We start from the raw sequence: 13,586 nt of genomic DNA on the forward strand, positions 1-13,586 counted from the left end.
GTGTGGTGGCTCACACCTTCGGTCTCAGCACCTCCGGGGTCTGAGGCCACAGAGCAAGTTCCAGGATATCCAGGGCTCCATAGAGATAGACAGACAGGATATCCTGTCTGGGGGGGGGGGAGAAGAAGAAAGCATGAAGACATTATCCTCTCGCGGTCCTGAAGCAGGCAGACACATTTCCATACATGAAATGTTGTGTTGTCTCCTGTAGACAGGAAGCTAGTGTGGAAACTGTAGGGTGAGGGAGGCAGAGCGCTGGCCTAGCATGTGTGAAGCCTGGGCACCGCATCAACCTGGCCACGCTGGTACATATGTGTGATCCCAACTCTCAGGAACATCTTCCTCAACTACATAGTACCTAGGAAAGGAGACCCTATCTCAGAAGAACCCTTCTATGTAAGCAGAATTTGGATGTAAATCTAAGTCTGTACAACATTTAGTTTGTGAGATTTGCACCTTGTATATTTTCTGTGGAAAAGTTTTTCTTCTATGACGACGTTGGGAGAAGTAGAAGCGGCTGTGCCATCTAGTGCTACTTCCTGGCGGAGCACTGATATCCCTTCATTCATGTATAGAGAGGAAGCCATCGGGCCGTTCTCAAGTGCAGCTTCTAGCTGTCAGTATTTTAGACGTTTTCACTATTGTAGCAGAGAAACAACTAGGGAGGAAAATTATGTTTTGACTTTGTATCTGGGAAGACGTAGTGAGCGGTGCTGCCCCTTCACGACCCCCAGGAGGCAGATGGAGAAATGACCGCTTTCTTTACCCCTTCCCTTCATTTCTTTCTGGCCCCCACACATTGAGCGGTGTCATCCACATTCAAAGAAGCCACCCCCCTCCACACATACCTTAGCCTGTGCTCTGGAAGTGTCCTCACACGTGTGCTCTACAAATCTAAGCACTTCTTAATCTAACCAAGTTGACAATATTAACAGTTATCAGGTATGGAGAAGTAGCTCAGGTAAGAGAGTGTTGGATGAGTCTGTACAAGGCTCTGGGCTCCGTGTTTAGCACTAAGCATCAGCCAGGCATGGTAGCACCAGGTGATGGCACATGCCTTTAATCCCAGCACCAGGTTGGCAGAGGCAGGCAAATCTCTGGGTTCAAGGACAGCCTGGTCTACAGAGTGAGTTCCAGGACAGCCAGGGCTACACAGAGAAACCTTGTCTCAAAAAACAAACAAACAAAATTAATTGGGGTGGCTTGCTTACAGTTTCAGAGGTTCAGTCCATTCCCATCTGATGGGGAATCTTTGTCAACCAACTATCTTTATGGGGTGGACCAAGTTAGGGTGTGGCTTTCTGGGACTTGGAGGGGTGCATGGCCCAGGTGTGCTCTCTCTGTCTGGTTCCCTCACAACACAGCTGAGCTTGGACTTCTCATTCCTGTTTCATGAGTTTTCGCCTTATAATAAATAAAAATATAACTGTTTTATCTTTTAGCTAGCCTGGTTATTTCCTGAATCCAGCTAACTTCTACAGTAGCGCCGAGTCGTGGGGCTTGGGTCTCCAGCGGCTGTAGCCAGCCACCGGTGCATTTGGGTATAGGATTCCCACTGCAGCAACCCTGAGTAGCTGTTGGCTGTGGTAACGTCTTGGAGCCACTCCTTGGCCACCGGTGACTGCGTGGCTGGCTTCTGGGCCCAGCTTTTCTGTGCTGCGGAAACTCAGGTGGGACACGGGCTTTCCTGGGTGTCTCTGTTTGGCTTTGCTGCCTTGCTGTTTTTGTACTTGTATGGCTGCTGACCAGTCAGGGACCTCCATGGAGCACACAGTCTGTGATTTACACTGAATTACTGTTTTTAATTGAGATATCTTTCAGTACTTAATGCTAAAATCAGGTTCAAGCCGGCCACGGGGCTATAACTGTGCCGCAACACCTACTGACAGGTAACGGTTATTGTACCTACTCCTACTCCAACTCAACCACAAGTAATATTTATAATTTAAAATGTAAATTATAAAATTATAATTTAAAAGGGCAAAATGATGGATAATTTAATGATACAGGAGTTCAATGCCTTTTCTACTTATACCATGTATGATATTATGCAAGGTTTATATGATTTCTCTCCTACATCCCTCTATTTAAGTCTGGGGATTAGCTTTGTCCTTCATATTTTCTCCTTAAAAGCATGGTTTGATAATAGGGCCAAAAATGAGGCACTTTTAGAAATGATACAGTCTTTACAGACTGATAATGATCAACTAAAAGGGAAATTCACTCTGCAGAAGAAGACAACCAATTTGACAAACAAAACCCAATGACAGGGGGGTCTGAGAGAATTTGTGCTGTTGAATGTATTAATCAGACTCTGGTTATGATAGACTAACAGAATGTCTCTCCAAGAAGGTGATATGCATGCTATAAAAATTATCTCCAAGGGGGCTGGAGAGATGGCTTAGCAGTTAAGAGCACTTCAAATTCTCCAGCTTATATGAACCCTTGGGCTGCTTCCTGGGTCATTGCCACCACCTGCATGCATGAATGTGCCTGCCTTAGATTATTTAACTTTTTCACTTGATTCTGAGGATGTGGTTCCCAGCCAGGGATGTGTGTAGGGTTTATAAACCACTCACTTTCTATAGCAGAGTAACATAGCAGGGTATATTAGAATCATTGCTTTTACAGCTGGGTAAAAATCTGTGCTTCTGGTACAAAGATGAAAGATAAGAACAGACAGATGGATCAACAGTTTTCCACTGTTGCTGGAGAACAAAATTAAACCAGTGTCCTGGCGGTGAGAAACTGGTGACACTGACCTTCACAGAGGGTTTAGACAAATGTACAGCTACAATTTCTTAAAGGTGCCAGACAGACGAGGCCGTGGCTAATGCCTGTCATCTCAGTACGTGATCGCCTGAGACAGGAGAGTTACTGTGCCTTTGGGGCCATTGTGAGTTCCAGTCTAGACACAACAGACAAGGCAGTCGCTTGGCAGAATGTTTCCCTTGTGTGCATGAGTCCCAGGGTCAGGTCTCCAGCACCACATAAATGGGCCATGATGGCAAGTGTCTAGGACCAGAACTGCAAGGTCATACCTGTTATGCTCTGCTGGCCTGGTCTGTCACCTGGGTACCCTGTCCCTTTAAGAGACAAGCCTCGCCCTCTCTTTCCACCAAGGGAAGTGGCTATTCTGCCTCCTCCAGCCTGCACTCTCTTTCTATCTCTCTCTGAAAAGGTAACTTTTGCTCGCTCTCTCTTTCTTCCCCCTTCCCTTCCATAACCCACTGAATAAACTCCATACTCAGTCTATGTATCTGTCTGTCTCTCACCCACGCGTCTCCCACCTGCCCTCCGTGGCCTTGGGCTCTGGTCACCCACAACTACCCCTCATGGGACCAGCCTTCGCCCTTAGATCTTTAAAAAAGAGTAACAATCCCTACATAGGGAATTTGAAATAGGCTAGAGACCCTATTTAAAAAGCAAACAAAAGTATATCATGAGTTCTAGTTGGTCTTAAATAATAAAAACCCAGAGCCAGATATTGGAGTTAATGCTGAAGATCATAGGAACAGAGAGGCCAGCCACTAAAAAGTTCTTTTACCTCACCAATGCCCAGACCAAAGGAGTAATCCTGTCCTCAGACTGCATCTCCTGACTGCATCTATCTCCACCAAACCTCAGGCTGCACTGAGCTGCTGTCTCCTTTCACCTTATAGTCCTCTCTCTACCCAGCCATATCACTCCTGTCTCTACCTCCCTAGTGCTGGAATTAAAGGTATGTGGTTCAAAGTGCTGGGATTACCTTTGTGTGAGTTATATTTCTCTGCCTTGAACTAACAGAGATTCCTCTGCCTCCGGAATCCTGGGATTAAAGGTGTGAGCCACCATTGCCTGACCTGCACTCTGATCTTCAGGCAAGTTTTATTTGTTAAAACATAAATAAAATACCACCATACAAAAGAGCATGGAGTTTATTCTCAATGGTAGAGTACTCACTTCTTAGTATCTACAAATCCCTGGTTCGATCTACAACACAAACAAAATCATTTTCTAAGCAGGGCATGATGACCTCTTGCAAGTTTGGGCTGCATAGCAGGGACCCCATTTTAAAACAAAAAGGTTTTGTGTTGGATTGATCAATTGTCTCATGAGCCCAAATATGTTTATGTGGGAAGCAGAATAGTGGCTCCTAAAGGCATCACGTCCTGATCCCCTGTACCTGTGAACAAGGCCTGCATAGCAAGAGATCCTGTATGGGGAGATGTAATGGGGAGATGACCCTGTATTATCCATGCGGGTCTAACACAAACAAAGGGTCCCTGTAAGAGCAAGCAAGTCATATGGGTCAGAGTCAGAGAGAGACAAGGCTGCTGGCTGTGAAGATGAAGACAAGAATGCCTGTGAAGAGGAGAGGCTGTAGATTGCCCCTGCTGCCTCTGGGGACACTGGGACCTCACTACTCTCTTCTTGTCTGTTTGTTTTGAGATAGAATGTAACTAACTATATAGTCCAGGCTGGCCAGGAACTAGCTGTTGTACAGACTGGAATAGCCTCCTTCCAAGTTCCAGGATTAAATTAACTACAGGCGTGAGTAGAACACGTGTGCAGGTCGAAGGTCACCACACCTGACCTCTTCCTAACATCTTAATTTCACCAAGTAAATATTTGGATTTTGTTTCTAGAACGACAAGATAATACATTTGTGTTGGATTCCGGGTATGGTAGCACACACCTTTAATTCTAGCACTTGGGAGGCAGAGACAGATTTCTGTGAATTCAATACCAGCCAAATCCTGTCTTGAAAACCAAAAAAAGCCTCTATAGGAGATAACCATTTTCCCTCCCTCTCTTCTTTCCCGCTCTTTTCCTCCCTTTGAAATAGGAACTCACTGTGGTCTCACTTTGAAGTCCAGGCTGGACTCAAATTTGCAGCAATCTTTTGCTGCAGGTGTTCTTCCAAGCAGTGGGATGACAGGAATGTGCCACATGTCCAGCTTTATGCAACATGTCAAACTGAGTCTAGAAGTAGGCAAAGTGTGAGAGGGCTGTGTGCAGGGGGATCTGCTGCCTCTGTAGGTGTGGGACCACGTGACAACCGGCCAACAATCTGACTCGGATGAGAAGGCAGTCCAACCCACGCATGGACGTTGGCTTTATGCTGATTCCCAGGTAGATGCAGGAGGCCAGCCATTCTCTTTTGACCCCCAGAGACAGATAATAAAGGGTGTTGCTTTCAAATGTTAAATCTGTGATGATTGATTATGGCAACAATAGTAAATGGTATAATTATTAATAATACATTGGCATGTGCATGTCATTACAGCTGAGATTCTTCTATCACCCCCATGAACACAAACAAGAAACACTGGGGAAAACCCAAAGTATGAGGCATTCTACCAAATGAAGAGCAGTACTCTCCAGAGTGATGAGTTAGAAAAGACAGGAAGGACTGAGTCACTGGGACTCAGAGGATATGAATGGGAGACTGATGACATCTGAGTGCAGAGTGCTCGCCAGGACACAAACACTACCGGAGTTGTTTCTCCCGGAACCAGAGGGACACTGTAACTTAAGCAACTCACCTACTGGAACTGGTTTTCTTCCAATTGTTTTATTAGTTTTAAAACCCTGTGTGTGTGTGTGTGTGTGTGTGTGTGTGTGTGTGTGTGTCTGTCTGTCTGTCTGTCTGTCTGTGTGCACTGTAGCACACAAGTAGAGACCAGAGGCTTTGGTTCTTCTCAGGCCGTCATGCTTGGTGTCAGGTGCCTTTACCTGCTGAGCCATCTTCCTGGCCCTTCCAATTGTTAGGATGGAAAAGTGTAGGGGCTGGGGCGGTGGCTCAGTGGTTAAGAGCACATACTGCACTTGCAGAGGGCTCAAGTTTGGATCCTAGCACCCACACAGAGCAGTCCACAACCACCTTAACTCCGCGTCCAGGAGACTCTTGTCCCCAAGGGACCTGCACTCACTTGCACATATGCGTATCTGTAAGTAAAAATAAAGTTTGTTTGGTTTCTCATAGTGGGGATTCTCTGTGTAGCCTTTGTCCTGGAACTCGATCTGTAGACCAGGCTGGCCTCGAACTCACAGATTCATCTGCCTCTGCCTCCTGAGTGCTGAGATCAAAGGCACGCACTGTTCCGTTGTTTTTAAGTTTCCACTGTGTAGCTCTGTCTGGCCTTCAACTCAGAGATCTGCCTGCCTCTGTCTCCTGTGTGCTGCAGTTACAAAAGGTAAGATCTTAGGGGACAGCCGGTGAGATGGCTCAGTCGGTAAAGACACCAGGTCAGCCCGGAGAAACCATGAAGTGACAAGACTGACTCCTGAAAGTTGTCCTCTGTGCCCGGCACATGTAAACACACATGAACATAATCCTCTCGCCTTCACATCTGTGCCGGGCAATGTAAACACACATGTAAACATAACCCTCTGATCTCCACATTTGTGCCGGGCACATGTAAACACACATGAACATAACTCTCTGATCTCCACGTCTGTGCCAGACACATGTAAACATACACGTAAACATAACCCTCTGGCCTCCACATCCATGCCAGGCACATGTAAACACACATGAACATAATCCTCTGATCTCCACGTCTGTGCCGGGCACATGTAAACACACATGAACATAATCCTCTGGCCTCCATGTCTGTGCTGGGCACATGTAAACACACATGAACATAATCCTCTGGCCTCCACGTCTGTGCCGGACACATGTAAACACACACGTAAACATAATCCTCTAGCCTCCACGTCTGAGCCGGACACATGTAAACACACATAAACATAACCCTCTGATCTCCACGTTTGTGCTGGGCACATGTAAACACACATGAACATAATCCTCTGGCCTCCACGTCTGTGCCGGACACGTGTAAACACACACGTAAACATAATCCTCTAGCCTCCATGTCTGAGCCGGACACATGTAAACATACACGTAAACATAACCCTCTGATCTCCACGTTTGTGCTGGGCACATGTAAACACACGTAAACATAAAAAAAGTTTTGAGGGGCTGGAGAGATGGCTCAGTGGTTAAGAGCATTGTCTGCTCTTCCATTGGTCCTGAGTTCTGTTCCCAGCACCCACATGGTGGCTCACAACCATCTGTAGTGGGGCTGATGCCCTCTCTGGCATAAAGATGCACATGCAGACAGAGCTCTCACACATAAAACAAGTAAATAAATCTTGAAAAGAAAAAAAATTAAACACAGATCCTTGGAAAGGGCAGTCACCCCTGAGACCCTACAGTTTCATTTGCAGGTGGATCTCCGTGAGTTTGAGGCCAGCCTGGTCTACAAGAGCTAGTTCCAGGACAGGCACCAAAGCTACAGAGAAACAAAAAAAAAAAAAAAAAAAAAAAAAAAGTTTTGAAAAAGGATTTCTGACTGAAACATTGCTGTTTCATAGTGTGCATGTTAATAGTTCTAATTTCATTTCCCATAGATTAATGTTTTTATCTTATTTTGTAGGTTTGTTTCATCTCATGTTGTTCAAACTGGCTTTAAACTCCACATGTTGCTGAAGATCGCTCGGAACTCTCCCCCTTGCCTCCACTTGCCAAAGGCTGGGATTATGGAGACAGCTTATGTGCCCAGCAAGGTAGTTTGATTTTGGAAGAGATAAAGAATCTCAAAAATCAAGAAAAAAAGAGAGTAAATGTTCAAATATTTGGTCATTTTCCCTGGTTTCTCACAGATTTCTGAAAGCTCTTGGAATTCATGGGACAAAGAAGTATCTTTCTAATAAGTGGCTCTTGACCCTCTCCCAAACACCTTCAGAATAGTGGTGACCAGAAAGACCAACCTTGGTCAGAGGCCTGAAACCATCATTGCCTACCCTGTGGCCCCAGGGAAGGAAAAGGGAATTAATAATTAAGCATGTCGGGGCTGGAGAGATGGCTCAGTGGTTAAGAGCATTGCCTGCTCTTCCAAAGGTCCTGAGTTCAATTCCCAGCAACCACATGGTGGCTCACAACCATCTGGAATGAGGTCTGGTGCCCTCTTCTGGCCTGCAGACATACACACAGACAGAATATTGTATACATAATAAATAAATAAATATTTTAAAAAAATAATTAAGCATGTCACGTGACTGACCCTCCATCAGGACTCCACATGCCAGGGTATGGAAGCTTCCAGAATGGAGAACACAAACCAAAGCTCAGGGTGGTGTGTCCAGAGAGGCCATGGAAACCCCGGGCCTCTCCAGCCCCTCTGAAGTGCACTGCCCAGCTTGCTCTTGCGTTTGGCTGTCCGGTAGCCAGGACTGTTCCTGTTTGTATAAGCAGTTCTAGCAAATCATCAGTCTAGAAGTTGTGGTACTCCTGACTCTGTGGCCACGTGGGACACAAGTGTGGGTCGCCTGGGACCTGATGCTTGTACCTTAAGTGAGGGTTATCTTGCGGAACTGAGTCACCAAGCCTGTGGGATCTGATGACGACGTTTGGTAACTAGTGTCACAGTGTCCAGAGAACTGAGAAACCCAGCCCAAGTCCTGAACATGCTCACATGTTGTTACACTTGTTCCTGTCACCTCCCACTACCTCCCTGACCACAAACTCTGGGTCTTACTCTACTGTCCAGACTGACTTCAAACTTGGGCGCTAGAGAAGTTGGGACACACACATACACACACACACACAAACAAGCAAACAAACAAACAAAAAACAACAGAGAAAAGAATCTTTCAGTTTTCTTACTGCTTTTGTGGGAGACCCAGGTTCCTTTCCCAGCACCCACACGTCTGCTTACAACTTGATACCTCTAGCCTCAGGATCCAGCTCTCTCTTCTGGTCTTTAAGGGTAACAACGCTTACATACATGCAGATATAACAAACACATAAATATATCTTTAAAGAATCTTACATTTTCAGCTGGGTGATGGTGGCATACACCTTTAATCCCAGTCTCAGGAGGCAGGCAGATCTTTGTGAGTTTGAGGCCAGCCTGGTCTACAGAGCTAGTGCCAGGACAGCCAGGGCTGTTACATAGAGAAACCCTGTCTCAAAAAAAAACAAAAATAAAAAAAGAATCTTACATTTTTCTCATCTCAGCTAAGATAGTTCTAGAAGCAAAAGAGAATAATAGCAAACTATTCTGGTAGAAAATAAAGATTCCATATTGGAAAACATATGAACTTATGTGTGTGTATATATATATATATACATATACATATATACATATACATTTGATCAGAACAGAAACTCCATTCTAACAGGAAAGAGAAAGGAAGGAAGGAAGGAAGGAAGGAAGGAAGGAAGGAAGGAAGGAAGGAAGGAAGGAAGGAAGGAAGGAAGGAAGGATAAAAGACAAATGGCCTGAGAGAACAGTTACATGGTATTTCTTAGAGTTTCAGACCACCCTGGTCTACAGAGCCTATTCCAGGACAGGCTCTAAAGCTACACAGAGAAACCCTGTTTCAAAAAACCAAAGGGGTGCGGGGACAGTGGTATCTTGAATTCTCTGCAATTCTATTTACCATCTCCCCGACGCCCCACCACAACATGGTCTGGAACACAGGCTGGACTTAGACTTTGTGTGTGACTGAGGATGTCCTTGAATCTCTGGTCCTCCTTGCCTTTAGCTGCTGGGATTGCAAGTGTGTACTGCTGCATCCTGTTTATCGGGGCTTTCTGCACGCTAGGCAACCGCCACCAACACAACTATATCCTCGGCCCTTCTTATTTGTTTTCACATGGAGCTGCACCATGTTGGCCAAGCTGGTCTTGAACTCCGGAACAAACGCACAGGGTCTGAGATATGCGTGTGCACTGCCATGCTTGCCTGAGATAAACTCGGACAGAGGTAGACACACACTCATGACAGCTCATCTCACCATCATGTGTTTAAAGCACTCAGATTCATTGTGCTTCGATTTTATTTATTTTTATTTTATGAGTATGGCTACTCTTCCAGAGGTCCTGAGTTCAATTCCCAGCAACCACATGGTGGCTCACAATCATCTATAATGAGAGCTGGTGCCCTCTTCTGGTGTGTACATATTAGCAGAACATTGTATGCATAATAAATAAATCTTTAAATAATTTTAGGTAACAGTTTGGCATAGGTGCACATGTCTGTGATTGCAGTATTAGGTTAAATTGGGAGGTTGTCAGCCTGGACTGCGTAGTGTGTGTGAGGCTACAGAGCAATACAGAGAATATGGTCTTGTTTCATAAACAAAAACACATAAGTAAAATTTAAGTAACAGTTCTCCCTCCCTCCTCAATATAGAAAGTAATTGTGCTGATATATATATATTTTTTTTTTTTTTTTGGTTTTTCGAGACAGGGTTTCTCTGTAGCTTTGGAGCCTGTCCTGGAACTAGCTCTTGTAGACCAGGCTGGTCTCGAACCCCCAGAGATCCGCCTGCCTCTGCCTCCCGAGTGCTGGGATTAAAGGTGTGCGCCACCACCGCCCAGCTATTTTTTTATGTTTTAACAAATAAAACTTGCCTGAAGATCAGAGTGCAGAGCTAAGCTACTAGAGGTCAGGCAATGGTGGCTCACACCTTTAATCCTAGGCAGCCGGATCTGTGTTAGTTTAAGGCCACCCTGAGCTACGCGAGATTGACTCTGTCTAAAAGAGAAACAGCTCACACCAAGGTGACCCCAGCACTAGGGAGATGAGACAGGAGTGGTATGGCTGGGTGCAGAGAGGCCTGAGAGGCGGGAGGAGACAGTCTCAGTGCAGTCTGCAGTCTGAGGAAGGAGTGAGCACTCTAGTGCCTGGCTGCACCGCGTCTCTGCTCTCTCAGCTTTCACCCCCTGATACCTGACTAAGAACAATTAGAAGTCGTGTTACACACAGTGGCTACCCTTTGGCTGAAGGCTGCCTAACGGCCTTCCCTGACACTGATGTCAACACCATCCTGTACAGGCGACAGGAAGCATCTGTACATCCGCCCACAAACGGAGGTAACCCATTGCTGCAACATTTGAAGGGTAAATTCTGTCCGCATTGGTCTAGAGTTGCTCTTAATACATTTAAAATAGACACACAACTTCTGTGAAAATAGAAATGGTTTATAACTATGAGGATATTTAGTTTTTTTTTCCCCAGTTGAAAGATTGCCCCCCCCCCCCCGCCACAATGATTTAAAGGAAAGTTGTATAATCAAAGATATTCTTACCAATATTTTATTGGGGTATAGAACCATCTATATTGACAGAAAAACTCAGGGTAAAAAGGAAAAGTTAATGTTTAAATCAATTTCCATTTATATCAATTTTTAAAATAAACCATGTATGGGGCTGGGTATGGTGTTGTCCTTTAATCCCAGCACTCAGGAGGTGGAGGCAGGGGGATCTCTGTGAGTTCCAGGACAGCCAGAGCTGTTACAGAGAAACCCCGTCTGGAAAACACACACACACACACAACCAGAGCTGTTACAGAGAAACCCTGTCTGGAAAACACACACACACACACACACAATCAGAGCTGTTACACAAAGAAACCCTGTCTGGAAAACACACACACACACACACACACACACACACACACACACACACATACACAACCAGAGCTGTTACACAGAGAAACCCTGTCTGGAAAACACGCACACACAAGCTATGTAGGATCGGGACTTGCTCTATGAAGAATGCCTTATTTTGGACTGGGGCTATGGCTCTGTTGGCAAAGGTCTCTTCTAGCAGGTATGAAGTCTTGGGTCCTATCACCAGGCCTGGATAAACTGAAGATGCTGGTTTATGTCTGCAATGCCAGGATGCTAGAAGTCATGGCAAAAGGATCAAAAGTTCAAGGCTATCCTTAGCTACAAGGAGTTCTAGGCTGTCTTGAGGTGGGGTATATGAACCCCTGGCTCAAATAGAACAAAACCCAAAACTCCACACCTTTGTCCCCCCTCCCCCCTCTTCCCTAGCCCCTTCTTTCTTACACCGTTCTCTTTAGATCCAAGTATCTTTCTGACTCACAGATAAACAATGTTCAGGGACTCACAACACAGCTGCGTTAAGACTTCCATTGAAGGGCCACACATCTGAAACAAACAAAGGGTGGGCAGATTTATTCTCGTTTATTTATTTACTGTTTCAGAGGCCTCGGTTTGGCACAGCATCATGGTAGAGGAGTAGGCAGGAGTCAAGTTGCTTACCTCCAGGCAACCAGGAAGACGGAGGAGGGCAGCTGGGGACAAGAGAGGTCTTTCAAAGACACATCCTCAGTGGCCCACTTCATTCACAAAGTCAGAGCTCCCTCAAGGATCTAACCCTTTTCTACAGTGTAGTGCAAATTCTAATTAATAAAACCCGGAGTCGGATATTAGGGGATGAAAGCTGAAAAATCAGAGAAGCAGAGCAGCCAGCCACTAATTCTTCCCTCTCTGAATGCTTAGACCGAAAAGGCAAGATGCTGTCTCTGCAAGTCCTCAGACTAAAAGCCCTGAGCTCCTGTCTCCTCCTGCCTTATACCCCTCTCTCTACCCAGCCATATCCCTTCCTGTCTCCACCTCCCTAGTGCTGGGATTAAAGGTGTGAGCCACCAGCGCTTTGCTCTGTTCCTTTTTTAGACTGATTAAATCACTTGTAGCTCCGACCTCACAGAGATCCTGCCTCTATCTCCTCAGTGCTGGGATTAAAGCTGTGTGCCACCACTCCCTGGCCTCTATGGCTAACTAGTGGTTAGCTCCACACGCTAATCTTCAGGCAGGCTCTATTTGTTAAAGCACAAACAAAATATCACCACACACAAGCTCATCAGTCGGGAAATAAACCCAGTGTACATGATAGGGGTGGGTGGCATTCCATTCAAATCCTAAAACCCATTTTACTTCCTTTGCATTGCCAGTTTGTTTTGTTTTTATGACCACACAGTGATTCCATGCATCTTGTCGGACACACTCGCTACATTTTGATGAGATGCTCTAGCCAGGGTGACACATGTTAATTAGTTAACAAGTCTCCCATGGATGTGTGTTTAACTCTGCCAGTGACTGTGTGTGTGTGAGGGGGGTGCATAGTTTAAAACTGGTAACCTCAAGTGTTTCCTCAGATGCCATCACTCCTGTGGATTTAAGTGTAAGTCAAGAATGGGCACATCTATCTACCCATCTACCCACCCATCCGTACCGTCCATGTTACTACGTGTACCATAGTACTACACCTGCACTGCGTGTTTGCACAAAGACACAGAGATACAGGTCATCCTTGAAACAAGAATTCTCCCTTTATTGTGTTCAGGGGCACATGCCCTGGCCATGCCCCAGCTCTCAGGATCTTTCGGCTGCAGGGCCACAAGACACCACTCCCTGCCATCAGGGTCTTGTGCTCAGAGCAGCTGCAGGCTGCTCAGAGCAGAGGAAAACAAGTTGTTTACAGGAGATTCAGGGTCTGATGGTCTGCAGTCCCCCAACACACACCCACCCACCTATCTTATCTATCTATCTATCTATCTATCTATCTATCTATCTATCTATCTATCTATCATCTATCTGTCTATCCACCCACCCATCTATTATCTCTATCTATCTATCTATCTATCTATCTATCTATCTATCTATCTATCCACCTACCTTTCTTGCTCACTGCTCAGTGACAGAAGATACCACACATTTCACCTTTAAAAACACAGCAGCACTGTTTCACTTCACGTTTCTTCTTTTCTTTTTTTTTTTTT

This window comes from Alexandromys fortis, unplaced genomic scaffold (genome assembly GCF_014885135.2).
Source record: "Alexandromys fortis isolate MF-2015 unplaced genomic scaffold, M_Fortis_MF-2015_v1.1 scaffold_40, whole genome shotgun sequence".
In the NCBI taxonomy this organism is placed as follows: domain Eukaryota; kingdom Metazoa; phylum Chordata; class Mammalia; order Rodentia; family Cricetidae; genus Alexandromys; species Alexandromys fortis.